Below are 15409 nucleotides of genomic sequence, written 5' to 3' on the forward strand. Positions count from 1 at the left end.
CCCACCCTAAATAATTTGGGGGGGGGGATTCTGGGGTCCCCCCTTCCCTTAAACACCCTGGGGGGGGCATTTTGAGCCCCCCCCCGACCCTAAATCATTGGGGGGGGCATTTTGGGGTCCCCCCCTTACCTTAAGCACCTCGGGGGGGGCATTTTAGGGCTCCCCCCACCCCAAATGACGTCGGGGGGGCATTTTGGGGTCCCCCCCCCCCACCCAAGTGCCTCGTTCTCCCGGGGGGCCCCCCCACTTCTGCCCCCCCCCGCCTGTACATAAACGCCGCTCCCTCCCGGACCCCACCGTGGTTTTTTTGGGGTGGGGGGCCCCGAAAACAGCCCCCACCCCCCCCAAAAATTTGGGGGGGGCACAGACGAGGCGGGGGGGCACAGACGAGGCGGGGGGGCACAGACGAGGCGGGGGGGGGCGCTGCCCTCCTTGTGCCCCCCCCGTTGTGGTGGTGGGATCACTTGGGGGAGGCACAAAAGGGGGGGATTTGGGGGGGGGGCACCCAAATGGGCGGGGGGGCACCCAAAAGGGGGGCGGGGACCCAAAAGAGAGGGGGGGGAATTTGGGGGGGCACCCAAAGGAGACCGGGGGGGGGGAATTTGGGGTTATGGGGTTATGGGGTCGGGGGGCAATGGGGGACAATAATGGGGGTGGTTATGGGGGGCAATAATGGGACATTTAAGGGGGTAACTGAGGGGGGGCAATAATTGGAGAGGCAATGGGGGCAATAATGGGGGGGTTGGGGTGGGGGGGTCAGTAATGGGGGCAATAGGGGGGTTACGGGGTGGGGGGCAATGGGGGGACATTTAAGGGGGCAATTGAGGTGGGGGGGCAACAGGGGGACAATAATGGGGGGGTTACGGGGTGGGGGGGCAATGGGGGGCAATAATGGGGGGGTTATGGGGTGGGGGGGCAATGGGGGGGTTTTGGGGTGGGGGGGTCAGTAATGGGGGGCAGACAATGGGACGGAGGGCAACAGGGGACAATTTGGGGGTTACGGGGGGAAGCCCCTCTCTGGGGGCCAAACGCCCCGGGGGGGCCCCCGCACCCCAAGGCCCCCCCCCAACGCCCCCCCCCAAATCCCCCCCCAGCGGGCGCTGGGCCCCTTCGTGTTCCTGTTCTTCGAAGCGCTGCTGGGGGCTTCGCCCTCTTCACCTTCCTGCGGCTGCCCGAGACGCGGGGGCGCCCCTTCAGCGAGGGGGGGGGGCGGCTCCCCCGGGACCCCCCCCTGCTGCTGCTGCCGGGGGGGCGGCGAGGACAAGGCCAGCACCGAGCTGCGGCGCCTGGGGGAGGGGGGCGGCGACGAGGAGCCCGACTGAGGGCGCCCCCCCGAAAAAAAGGGGGGCAAGTGAGAGGCCCCCCCCCAAAAGAAATCGGGAGGGGGCCTCAGATAGGCCCCCCCCAAAATAAAGAGAGGGGGGTCCCAACTGAGGCCCCCCCACCATAAAAATCTTGAGGGGGGGCCCCAATGAACACGCCTTCCCGCCCAAAATATGGAGGGGAGGGGCCCCAAATGAGACCCCCGAAAATCTGAGGGGGGCCTCAAGACCCCCCCCAAAATATTTAAGGGGGGCCACAATTGACCCCCACCCCCCTGAAAATATGGAGGGGGGCACCAAAAGAGCTCCCCCCCCCCAAAAATAAATTGAGGGGGGGTCCCAAATGAGCCCCCCCAAAGAAATTTGAGGGGGGCCCAAATGGGACCCCTCCCCCCAAAATTGGAGGCGGGGTCCATAAGTGAGCCCCCCCCCCCCCCAAAAAGAACCAGAAGGGGGTCCTCAAATGAGCCCCCCGGCAAAAAGAATTTAGGGAAATCCCCACCAAAAAAAAAAAAAAAAAAAAAGCCCCAAAATCCGGGGAAACGGCCCCAAAATCCGGGGAAACGGCCCCAAAAAGCTGCTGCTTGTGACCCGTTTAGGGACAGCCCCCCCCCGAAAAAAACCACTAAAATTTCAGGGAATTCCTCCCAAAAACCTCTTCCCCCCCAATCAGGGACCCCCCAAAAGCCCCAAATTTGGGGGAAATGCCCCCAAAAAGCTGCTGCTTGTGACGCAAAGGGGGGGGGCACGGGGACACCCCCCAAAAAGAAAAAAACAAAACTGTTTTAGGGGGAAATCGCCCAAAACCTGCACTTTGTTACCCACGTTTGAGACCCCCCCACACCGAAACCCCCAAATTTGGGGAAATCTCCCCAAAAGTCCCAAAATCGGGGGAAATTCCCCCAAAACCACTGCTTGTGACCCCTTTTTGAGACCCCCACCCCTCAGCAGAAACCCAAAATCTGGGGAAATTCCCCCAAAACCCGCCGCTTGCGACCCCTTTTTGGGACCCCCCGCCCCCCCCGCCAAGAAAACCCAAAATTTGGGAAATTTCCCCCAAAACCGCTGCTTGTGGTGTGCCTGTAGGATTCCCCCCCAGACCCCAAATTTTGGGTGAAAATCCCCAAAATCCCTCCCCGTGAGGTCACTTTTAGGACCCCCCCCAAAAGACCCCCAAATTTGGGGGGAATCCCCAAAGCTGCTATTTGTGCCCCCCCCCATTTTGGGGTGAAATCCCCCCGAAGCTGCTGCTGGGACCCCTCAAAACCCCAAATTTGGGGAAAACTCCCCCAAACCCATTTGTGACCCCAGTTACCCCCCCCCCCCAAAAAAAAACCAACCCTTATTTTGGGGAGAAATCCCCCAAAACCCGCAGTTTTGCCCCCCCTTAAAATTTGGGGGAAAATCCCCTAAAAAAAATACATTTCTTACCCCTGCGCCCCCCCCGACCCCAAATTTTGGGGCAAATCCCCTAAATCCCGCTGTTTCGGACCCCCCCACACCCTAAACGATTTGGGGGGCATTTTGGGGCCCCCCTTACCTTTAGGGCCTTGGGGGGGGGCATTGTAGGGCCCCTCGCACCCCAAATGACGGGGGGGCATTTTGGGGTCCCCCACCCAAGTGCCTCGTTCTCCCGGGGGGCCCCCACTTCTGCCCCCCCGCCTGTACATAAACGCCGCTCCCTCCCGGACCCCACCGTGGTTTTTTTGGGGTGGGGGGCCCTGAAAACAGCCCCCCCCCCCAAAAAAAATTTGGGGGGGGGCACAGACGAGGCGGGGAGGTCGCTGCGGTTCAAACATCTTTACTGTGGGGGGTCCTTCAACTGGGAAATATTGGGGGGGGGCAAAAAACATTGCGGGGCCCAAAAACCATGGGGGGCCCAAAAACCATGGGGGGCACCTGGTGTGGGCCCCTCCTTGTGCCCCCCCCCCGTGGTGGTGGTGGGATCACTTGGCGGCGGGGGGGCGGCGGAGACCTGTGGGGAGAGGGGGGTGAGTGGGGGGAATTTGGGGGGGGGCACAAAAGGGGGGGATTTGGGATGGGGCACCCAAAATGGCGGCGGGGGGGGGGGATTTTGGGGGGGGGCAGTCCCAAAAGGGAGGAGGGGGCAAAAGTGGGAGAAGGATTTGGGGGGGGGGGGGGCAAAAAGGGGGAGAATTTGGGGGGGTCCAAAAAGCGAAGGAGGATTGGGGGGGTACCCCAAAAAGGGGGGGGGCGGCACCCCGGGGGGGGGGGGCAAAGGGGGAGAATTTGGGGGGGAGGGGACACACAAGGGGGGGATTTGGGGTCCCAAGAGGACAACTGGGGGGGGTCACACACCCAGTGTGGGGGGGCACGCCCCGTTTTGGGGTCTCACCTCCGGCAGGGGGGTCCCGGGGGGGTCGGCGGCGCCTCGGTGCCCTTGGGCTCGGGGGGGCGCTGGCCGGGGCGTCCCCGCCTGCGGCGGCCGAGCTGGGGGGGGCAGCGGCGGGGGGAGAGAGGGTGGGGGGACCCCGAAATGGGGGGGGGAAGCCCGGGGACCCCCCTCAGACCCCAAAATGGGGGGAGTCCCATGGGGCCGCCCCAAATCCTGGGGACCCCCCCGGGACCCCAAAAGGGGCTGGGGGCAACCCTAAAGGCCCCCACTCCCCCCCCCTTAGGGACCCCCCGGGAACCCCAAAAGGGACCGGACCCAGCCCTATGGGGTCACCCCAAACCCTGGGCACCCCAAGGGGGGGCAATCCCATGGGGTCTCCCCCTGCACCCCAAGGCCCCCCCGGGGGGATTTGCGGACCCCAAAATAGGGCCGGGGGCAGCCCTAAGGACCCCCCCCACCCTGAGCACCCCCTAGGGACCCCAAAACCCACCCAGGCCCGGTGCCGTGGGGTCACCCCGCAAATTAGGGACCCCAAAACGGGGTCGGGGGCGACCCTAAGGCCCCCCCCCCCGAAAAATAAAGGGGGCGCCCAAGTGAGCCCCCCCCGAAAAAAAGGGGGGGCAAGTGAGAGCCCCCCCCAAAGAAATCGGGAAGGGGGTCCTCAGATGAGCCCCCCCCCCAAAATAAAGTGAGGGGGTCCCAACTGAGGCCCCCCCACCATAAAAATCTTGAGCAGGGGCCCCAATGAACACCCCCCCGCGAAAAAATATTTGAGGGGGGGCCACAATTGAGCCACGCGCCCCCAAATATGGAGGGGAGGGGCCCCAAATGAGACCCCCCGAAAATCTGAGGGGGGCCTCAAGACCCCCCCACCATAAAATATTTAAGGGGGGCCCCAAATGACCCCCACCCCCTGAAAATATGGAGGGGGGCACCAAAAGAGCTTCCCCCCAAAATAAATTGAGGGGGGTCCCAAATGAGCCCCCCCCAAAGAAATTTGACGGAAGGGGCTCAAATGGGAACCCTCCCCCCAAAATTGGAGGGGGGCCATATGTGAGCCCCCCCCGAAAGAACCGGAAGGGGGACACCAAATGAGCGCCCCCCCAATAAGGGGGGGGAAGTCCTCAAATGAGCCCCCCCCAAAAAGAAATCCCCCCCCCCCCCAAAAAAAAGCCCCAAAATCCGGGGAAACGGCCCCAAAATCCGGGGAAACGGCCCCAAAAGCTGCTGCTTGTGATCCGTTTAGCCCCCCCCCCCCCGAAAAAAACCACTAAATTTCAGGGAATTCCCCCAAAAACCTCTTCTCCCCCCTCCAATCAGGGACCCCCAAAAGCCCCGAATTTGGGGGAAATGCCCCCAAAAAGCTGCTGCTTGTGACGCAAAGGGGGGGGGGGCACGGGGACACCCCCAAAAATGAAAAAACCAAAACCTTTTGGGGGGAAATCGCCCAAAACCTGCACTTTGTTACCCACGTTTGAGACCCCCTCCCCACCGAAACCCCCCAAATTTGGGGAAATCCCCCCAAAAGTCCCAAAATCGAGGGAAATTCCCCCAAAACCACTGCTTGTGGCCCCGTCTCGGGGAACCCCCCCAGCAAAAACCCAAAATCTGGGGAAATTCCCCCAAAACCCGCCGCTTGCGACCCCTTTTGGGACACCCCCCCCCCCCAAGAAAACCCAAAATTTGGGGAATTTCCCCCAAAACCGCTGCTTGTGGTGTGCCTGTAGGATTCCCCCAGACCCCAAATTTTGGGTGAAAATCCCCAAAATCCCTCCCCGTGAGGTCACTTTTAGGACCCCCCCAAAAGACCCCCAAATTTGGGGGGAATCCCCCAAAGCTGCTATTTGTGGCCCCCCCCCATTTTGGGGTGAAATCCCCCCGAAGCTGCTGCTGGGACCCCTCAAAACCCCAAATTTGGGGAAAACTCCCCCAAACCCATTTGTGACCCCAGTTACCCCCCCCCCCAAAAAACCAACCCTTATTTTGGGGAGAAATCCCCCAAAACCCGCAGTTTTGCCCCCCCCCTTAAAATTTGGGGGAAAATCCCCTAAAAAAAATACATTTCTTACCCCTGCGCCCCCCCGACCCCAAATTTTGGGGGAAATCCCCTAAATCCCGCTGTTTGGGACCCCCCCCCACACCCAAACGATTTGGGGGGGGGCATTTTGGGGCCCCCCTTTACCTAAAACACCCTGGGGGGGCATTTTGGGGTCCCCACCCCCACCCTGAATGATTTGGGGGGGCATTTTGGGGCCCCCCTTACCTTTAGGGCCTTGGGGGGGGCATTGTAGGGCCCCTCCCACCCCAAATGATTTGGGGGGGATTTTGAGGACCCCCCCACCCTAAATCATTGGGGGGCATTTTGGGGTTCCCCCTGACCCTAAATGACTTGGGGGGGATTTTTGGGACCCCAACCCGCACCCTAAATAATTTGGGGGGGATTCTGGGGCCCCCCCTTTACCTAAAACACCCTGGGGGGGCATTTTGGGGCCCCCCTCACCCTAAATCATTGGGGGAGGGCATTTTGGGGTCCCCCCCACCCAAGTGCCTCGTTCTCCCGGGGGGCCCCCCCACTTCTGCCCCCCCCGCCTGTACATAAACGCCGCTCCCTCCCGGACCCCACCGTGTTTTTTTTTGGGGTGGGGGGCCCCGAAAACAGCCCCCACCCCCCAAAAATTTGGGGGGGGCACAGACGAGGCGGGGGGGGCACAGACGAGGCGGGGGGGGAATTTGGGGGTGGGGGCACCCAAAAGGGGGGGGGGGAGTCCTCAAATGAGCCCCCCAAAAAAGAATTTAGGGAAATCCGCCCCCCCCCCCAAAAAGAAAAGCCCCAAAACCCGGGGAAACGGCCCCAAAATCCGGGGAAACGGCCCCAAAAGCTGCTGCTTGTGACCCGTTTTGGGACACCCCCCCCCCCCGAAAAAAAACACTAAAATTTCAGGGAATTCCCCCAAAAACCTCTTCCCCCCCCTCCAATCTGGGACCCCCCAAAAGCCCCAAATTTGGGGGAAACGCCCCAAAAAGCTGCTGCTTGTGACGCAAAGGGGGGGGCACGGGGACACCCCCCAAAAAGAAAAAAACAAAAACTTTTGGGGGAAATCCCCCAAAACCTGCACTTTGTTACCCACGTTTGAGACCCCCACACCGAAACCCCCCAATTTGGGGAAATCTCCCCAAAAGTCCCAAAATTGGGGGAAATTTCCCCCAAAACCGCTGCTTGTGACCCCGTTTCGGGGACCCCCTCAGCAAAAACCCAAAATCTGGGGAAATTCCCCCAAAACCGCTTCTTGCGACCCCTTTTGGGACACCCCCTCCCCCCCCAAGCAAAACCCCCAAATTTGGGGAATTTCCCCCAAAACCGCTGCTTGTGCTGTGCCTGTAGGATTCCCCCCCCAGACCCCAAATTTTGGGTGAAAATCCCCAAAATCCCTCCCCGTGAGGTCACTTTTAGGACCCCCCCCGAGACCCCCAAATTTGGGGGGAATCCCCCAAAGCTGCTATTTGTGCCCCCCCCCCCCCCCATTTTGGGGTGAAATCCCCCGAAGCTGCTGCTGGGACCCCTCAAAACCCCAAATTTGGGGAAAACTCCCCCAAACCCATTTGTGACCCCAGTTACCCCCCCCCCCAAAAAAAAACAACCCTTATTTTGGGGAGAAATCCCCCAAAACCCGCAGTTTTGCCCCCCCTTAAAATTTAGAGGAAAATCCCCTAAAAAAAATACATTTCTTACCCCTGCGCCCCCCGACCCCAAATTTTGGGGGAAATCCCCTAAATCCCGCTGTTTGGGACTCCCCCCCACACCCAAACGATTTGGGGGAGGCATTTTGGCGTCCCCACCCTGAATGATTTGGGGGGCATTTTGGGGCCCCCCTTTACCTAAAACACCCTGGGGAGGGCATTTTGAGCCCCCCGACCCTAAATCATTGGGGGGCATTTTGGAGTCCCCCCTGACCCTAAATGACTTGGGGGGCGGCATTTGAGTCCTCAAATGAGCCCCCCAAAAAAGAATTTAGGGAAATCCCCCCCCCCCAAAAAATAGCCCCAAAATCCGGGGAAAAAGCCCCAAAATCCGGGCAATCCCATGGGGTCTCCCCCTACACCCCAAGGCCCCCACGGGGGGGATTTGGGGACCCCAAAATAGGGGGCCATATGTGAGCCCCCCCCACAAAAGAACCAGAAGGGGGGCATCAAATGAGCCCCCCCCCAATAAGGGGGAGTCCTCAAATGAGCCCCCCCCCAAAAAAGAATTTAGGGAAATCCCCCCCCCCCAAAAAAAAGCCCCAAAATCCGGGGAAACGGCCCCAAAAGCTGCTGCTTGTGACCCGCTTAGGGACACCGCCCCCCCCCCGAAAAAAACCACTGAAATTTCAGGGAATTCCCCCAAAAACCTCTTCCCCCCCCCCTCCAATCAGGGACCCCCCAAAAGCCCCAGATTTGGGGGAAACGCCCCAAAAAGCTGCTGCTTGTGACGCAAGGGGGGGGGCACGGGGACACCCCCTTAAAAAAAAAACAAATTTTTTGGGGAAATCGCCCAAAACCTGCACTTTGTTACCCACGTTTCAGAACCCCCTCCCCCCCACCGAAACCCCCAAATTTGGGGAAATCACCCCAAAAGTCCCAAAATCGAGGGAAATTCCCCGAAAACCGCTGCTTGCGACCCCTTTTGGGACCCCCTCCCCCCAGCAAAACCCCCAAATTTGGGGAATTTCCCCCAAAACTTGTGGTGTGCCTGTAGGATTCCCCCCCCCAGACCCCAAATTTTGGGGCAAATCCCCCCAAATCCCTCCCCGTGACGTCACTTTTGGGGACCAAACCAACCCTTATTTTGGGGAGAAATCCCCCAAAACCCGCAGTTTTGCCCCTCCCCCTTAAAATTTGGGGGAAAATCCCCTAAAAAAAATACATTTCATACCCCTGCGCCCCCCGACCCCAAATTTTGGGGAAATCCCCTAAATCCCGCTGTTTGGGACCCCCCCCAAACGATTGGGGGGGGCATTTTGGGGCCCCCCCTTACCTTAAGCACCTCGGGGGGGGGCACTGTAGGGCCCCCTCCCACCCCAAATGATTTGGGGGGCATTTTGAGCCCCCCCGACCCTTAATCATTGGAGGGGACATTTTGGGACCCCCACCCGCACCCTAAATAATTTGGGGGGATTCTGGGGTCCCCCTCCCTTAAACACCCGGGGGGTATTTTAGCCCCAAAATAGGGGGCCATATGTGAGCCCTCCCCCCCCCCCAAAAAGAACCAGAAGGGGGGCACCAAATGAGCGCCCCCCCAATAAGGGGGAGTCCTCAAATGAGCCCCCCCAAAAAAGAATTTAGGGAAATCCCCCCCCCCCCCCCAAAAAAAAAGCCCCAAAATCCGGGGAAACGGCCCCAAAATCCGGGGAAACGGCCCCAAAAGCTGCTGCTTGTGACCCGTTTTGGGACCCCACCACCCCCCCCCCGAAAAAAACCACTAAAATTTCAGGGAATTCCCCCAAAAACCTCTTCCCCCCCTTCCAATCAGGGACCCCCAAAAAGCCCCAAATTTGGGGGAAATGCCCCCAAAAAGCTGCTGCTTGTGACGCAAAGGGGGGGGCACGGGGACACCCCCTTAAAAAAAATCAAAGGTTTGGGGGAAATCGCCCAAAACCTGCACTTTGTTACCCACGTTTGAGACCCCCCTCCCACTGAAACCCCCAAATTTGGGGAAATCCCCCCAAAAGTCCCAAAATCGGGGGAAATTTCCCCAAAACCACTGCTTGTGGCCCCTTTTCGGGACCCCCCCTCAGCAAAAACCCAAAATCTGGGGAAATTTCCTCAAAACCCGCCGCTTGTGGCCCCTTTTGGGACACCCCCCCAGCAAAACCCCCAAATTTGGGGAATTTCCCCCAAAATCCCTCCCCGTGATGTCACTTTTGGGGACCCCCCCCCAAAAGACCCCCAAATTTGGGGGGAATCCCCCAAAGCTGCTATTTGTGCCCCCCCCATTTTGGGGTGAAATCCCCCCGAAGCTGCTGCTGGGACCCCTCAAAACCCCAAATTTGGGGAAAACTCCCCCAAACCCATTTGTGACCCCAGTTACCCCCCCCCCAAAAAAACCAACCCTTATTTTGGGGAGAAATCCCCCAAAACCCGCAGTTTTGCCCCACCCCCCCTTAAAATTTGGGGGAAAATCCCCCCAAAAAAATACATTTCTTACCCCTGCGCCGCCCCCGACCCCAAATTTTGGGGCAAATCCCCTAAATCCCGCTGTTTGGGACCCCCCCCCCAAACGATATGGGGGGGGGGCATTTTGGGGCCCCCCTTACCTTTAGGCCTTTGGGGGGGCATTGTAGGGCCCCTCCCACCCCAAATGATTTGGGGGGGATTTTGAGGGACCCCCCCGCCCCCAAATCATTGGAGGGGGACATTTTGGGACCCCCACCCGCAACCTAAATAATTTGGGGGGGGATTGTGGGGTCCCCCTTCCCTTAAACACCCTGGGGGGCATTTTGGGCCCCCCCTCACCCTAAATAATTTGGGGGGATTTTGGGGTCCCCCTGACCCTAAATGACTTGGGGGGGCATTTTGGGGTCCCCCCCTTACCTTAAGCACCTCGGGGGGGGCACTGTAGGGCCCCCTCCCACCCCAAATGATTTGGGGGCATTTTGAGCCCCCCCGACCCTAAATCATTGGAGGGGGACATTTTGGGACCGCCACCCGCACCCTAAATAATTTGGGGGGATTCTGGGGTCCCCCTCCCTTAAACACCCGGGGGGGTATTTTAGCCCCAAAATAGGGGGCCATATGTGAGCCCTCCCCCCCCCCAAAAAAGAACCAGAAGGGGGGCACCAAATGAGCGCCCCCCAATAAGGGGGAGTCCTCAAATGAGCCCCCCAAAAAAGAATTTAGGGAAATCCCCCCCCCCCCAAAAAAAAAAAGCCCCAAAATCCGGGGCACGGCCCCAAAATCCGGGGAAACGGCCCCAAAAGCTGCTGCTTGTGACCCGTTTTGGGACACCCCCCCCCGAAAAAACCACTAAAATTTCAGGGAATTCCCCCAAAACCTCTTCCCCCCCTCCAATCAGGGACCCACCAAAAGCCCCGAATTTGGGGGAAATGCCCCAAAAAGCTGCTGCTTGTGATGCAAGGGGGGGGGCACGGGGACACCCCCTTAAAAAAAAACAAACTTTTTGGGGGAAATCGCCCAAAACCTGCACTTTGTTACCCACGTTTGAGACCCCCCCCACCGAAACCCCCCAATTTGGGGAAATCCCCGCAAAAGTCCCAAAATCGAGGGAAATTCCCCCAAAACCACTGCTTGTGGCCCCCTTTTGGGACCCCCTCCCCCCAGCAAAACCCCCAAATTTGGGGAATTTCCCCCAAAACTTGTGGTGTGCCTGTAGGATTCCCCCCCAGACCCCAAATTTTGGGTGAAAATCCCCCAAATCCCTCCCTGTGATGTCACTTTTGGGGACCCCCCCCAAAAGACCCCCAAATTTGGGGGAATCCCCCAAAGCTGCTATTTGTGCCCCCCACCCATTTTGGGGTGAAATCCCCCCGAAGCTGCTGCTGGGACCCCTCAAAACCCCAAATTTGGGGAAAACTCCCCCAAACCCATTTGTGACCCCAGTTACCCCCCCCCCCCAAAAAAACCAACCCTTATTTTGGGGAGAAATCCCCCCAAACCCGCAGTTTTGCCCCCCCCCTTAAAATTTAGAGGAAAATCCCCTAAAAAAAATACATTTCTTACACCTGCGCCCCCCGACCCCAAATTTTGGGGGAAATCCCCTAAATCCCGCTGTTTGGGACTCCCCCCCACACCCAAACGATTTGGGGGGGGCATTTTGGGGCCCCCCTTTACCTAAAACACCCTGGGGGGCATTTTGGGGTCCCCACCCCCACCCTGAATGATTTGGGGCATTTTGGGGCCCCCCCTTACCTTTAGGGCCTTGGGGGGGGCATTGTAGGGCCCCTCCCACCCCAAATGATTTGGGGGGCATTTTGAGCCCCCCGGCACCCGAAATCATTGGGGGGGCATTTTGGGGTTCCCCCTGACCCTAAATGACTTGGGGGGGGCATTTGAGTCCTCAAATGAGCCCCCCCAAAAAAGAATTTAGGGAAATCCCCCCTCCCCAAAAAAAAAAGCCCCAAAATCCAGGGAAACGGCCCCAAAAGCTGCTGCTTGTGACCCGTTTTGGGACACCCCCCCCCGAAAAAAAACACTAAAATTTCAGGGAATTCCCCCCAAAAACCTCTTCCCCCCCAATCAGGGACCCCCCAAAAGCCCCAAATTTGGGGGAAATGCCCCCAAAAAGCTGCTTCTTGTGACGCAAAGGGGGGGGGCACGGGGGCACCCCCTTAAAAAAAAACAAACTTTTTTGGGGGAAATCGCCCAAAACCTGCACTTTGTTACCCACGTTTGAGACCCACCCCCCACTGAAACCCCCCAATTTGGGGAAATCCCCCCAAAAGTCCCAAAATCGAGGGAAATTCCCCCAAAACCGCTGCTTGCGACCCCGTTTTGGGGCCCCCTCCTCAAAGAAAACACTAAGTTTGGGGAAATTTCCTCAAAAATCCTCAAATTTGGGGATTTTCCCCCGAAACCCGCTGCTTGTGACCCCAATTAGGGACCCCCCCCCCCGAAAAAAAAACCAAATTTGGGAAATTTCCCCCAAAACCGCTGCTTGTGGTGTGCCTGTAGGATTCCCCCAGACCCCAAATTTTGGGTGAAAATCCCCAAAATCCCTCCCCGTGAGGTCACTTTTAGGACCCCCCCCCCCCCGAGACCCCAAAATTTGGGGGGAATCCTCCAAAGCTGCTATTTGTGCCCCCGCCCCATTTTGGGGTGAAATCCCCCCGAAGCTGCTGCTGGGACCCCTCAAAACCCCAAATTTGGGGAAAACTCCCCCAAACCCATTTGTGACCCCAGTTACCCCCCCCCCAAAAAAACCAACCCTTATTTTGGGGAGAAATCCCCCAAAACCCGCAGTTTTGCCCCCCCCCTTAAAATTCAGGGGAAAATCCCCTAAAAAAAATACATTTCTTACCCCTGCGCCCCCGACCCCAAATTTTGGGGGAAATCCCCTAAATCCCGCTGTTTGGGACCCCCCCAAACGATTTGGGGGGGGCATTTTGGGGCCCCCCTTACCTTTAGGGCCTTGGGGGGGGGGCATTGTAGGGCCCCTCCCACCCCAAATGATTTGGGGGGCATTTTGAGCCCCCCGGCACCCGAAATCATTGGGGGGGCATTTTGGGGTTCCCCCTGACCCTAAATGACTTGGGGGGGGGCATTTGAGTCCTCAAATGAGCCCCCCCAAAAAAGAATTTAGGGAAATCCCCCCTCCCCCAAAAAAAAGCCCCAAAATCCAGGGAAAATGCCCCAAAATCCAGGGAAACAGCCCCAAAAGCTGCTGCTTGTGACCCGTTTTGGGACACCCCCCCTCCCCCCCGAAAAAAACCACTAAAATTTCAGGGAATTCCCCCCAAAAACCTCTTCCCCCCCAATCAGGGACCCCCCAAAAGCCCCAAATTTGGGGGAAACGGCCCCAAAAAGCTGCTGCTTGTGACGCAAAGGGGGGGGCGGCACGGGGACACCCCCTTAAAAAAAACAAACTTTTGGGGAAATCGCCCAAAACCTGCACTTTGTTACCCACGTTTGAGACCCCCCCCCGAAACCCCCGCAATTTGGGGAAATCTCCCCAAAAGTCCCAAAATCGAGGGAAATTCCCCCAAAACCGCTGCTTGCGACCCCTTTTTGGGACCCCCCCGTCCCCCCTCAGCAAAACCCCCAAATTTGGGGAATTTCCCCCAAAACTTGTGGTGTGCCTGTAGGATTCCCCCCCAGACCCCAAATTTTGGGTGAAAATCCCCCCAAAATCCCTCCCCGTGAGGTCACTTTTAGGACCCCCCCCCGAGACCCCAAAATTTGGGGGAATCCCCCAAAGCTGCTATTTGTGCCCCCCCCCATTTTGGGGTGAAATCCCCCCGAAGCTGCTGCTGGGACCCCTCAAAACTCCAAATTTGGGGAAAACTCCCCCAAACCCATTTGTGACCCCAGTTACCCCCCCCCAAAAAAAAACCAACCCTTATTTTGGGGAGAAATCCCCCAAAACCCGCAGTTTTGCCCCCCCCCTTAAAATTTAGAGGAAAATCCCCTAAAAAAAATACATTTCTTACCCCTGCGCCCCCCGACCCCAAATTTTGGGGGAAATCCCCTAAATCCCGCTGTTTGGGACTCCCCCCATCTAAACGATTTGGGGGGCATTGTGCCCCCCCACACGTAAAACACCCTGGGGGGGCATTTTGGGGTCCCCACCCCCACCCTGAATGATTTGGGGGGCATTTTGAGCCCCCCAACACCCGAAATCATTGGGGGCATTTTGGGGTTCCCCCTGACCCTAAATGACTTGGGGGGGCATTTGAGTCCTCAAATGAGCCCCCCAAAAAAGAATTTAGGGAAATCCCCCCCCCCCAAAAAAAAAAGCCCCAAAATCCAGGGAAACGGCCCCAAAATCCGGGGAAACGGCCCCAAAAAGCTGCTGCTTGTGACACAAAGGGGGGGCACGGGGACACCCCCTTAAAAAAAAAACAAACTTTTTTGGGGGAAATCGCCCAAAACCTGCACTTTGTTACCCACGTTTGAGACCCCCCACCCCCACTGAAACCCCCAAATTTGGGGAAATCCCCCCAAAAGTCCCAAAATCTGGGGAAATTCCCCCAAAACCGCTGCTTGCGACCCCGTTTTGGGGCCCCCTCCTCAAAGAAAACACTAAGTTTGGGGAAATTTCCTCAAAAATCCTCAAATTTGGGGATTTTCCCCGAAACCCGCTGCTTGTGACCCCAATTAGGGACCCCCCCCCCGAAAAAAAAAAAAACAAATTTGGGAAATTTCCCCCAAAACCGCTGCTTGTGGTGTGCCTGTAGGATTCCTCCCCGCAGACCCCAAATTTTGGGTGAAAATCCCCCCAAATCCCTCCCCGTGATGTCACTTTTGGGGACCCCCCCCAAAAGACCCCCAAATTTGGGGGAATCCCCCAAAGCTGCTATTTGTGCCCCCCCCATTTTGGGGTGAAATCCCCCCGAAGCTGCTGCTGGGACCCCTCAAAACCCCAAATTTGGGGAAAACTCCCCCAAACCCATTTGTGACCGCAGTTACCCCCCAAAAAAAAAACCAACCCTTATTTTGGGGAGAAATCCCCCAAAACCCGCAGTTTTGCCCCCCCCCTTAAAATTTAGAGGAAAATCCCCTAAAAAAATACATTTCTTACCCCTGCGCCCCCCCCGACCCCAAATTTTGGGGCAAATCCCCTGAATCCCGCTGTTTGGGACCCCCCCCACACCCTAAACGATTTGGGGGGGCATTTTGGGGCCCCCCCCTTACCTTAAACACCCTGGGGGGTGCATTTTGAGCCCCCCCCCGCACCCTAAATCATTGGGGGGGGCATTTTGGGGTCCCCTAAAAAAAATCCCCTAAAAAAAAATACATTTCTTACCCCTGCGCCCCCCCCGACCCCAAATTTTGGGGGAAATCCCCTAAATCCCGCTGTTTGGGACCCCCCCCCCCAAACGATTTGGGGGGGGGGGCCCCCGGCACCCTAAATCATTGGGAGGGGGCATTTTGGGGTTCCCCCTGACCCTAAATGACTTGGGGGGGGGCATTTGAGTCCTCAAATGAGCCCCCCCAAAAAAGAATTTAGGGAAATCCCCCCCTCCCCAAAAAAAAAGCCCCAAAATCCAGGGAAAATGCCCCAAAATCCGGGGAAACG

This window comes from Anser cygnoides, chromosome 31, assembly GCF_040182565.1.
Source record: "Anser cygnoides isolate HZ-2024a breed goose chromosome 31, Taihu_goose_T2T_genome, whole genome shotgun sequence".
NCBI lineage: Eukaryota > Metazoa > Chordata > Aves > Anseriformes > Anatidae > Anser > Anser cygnoides.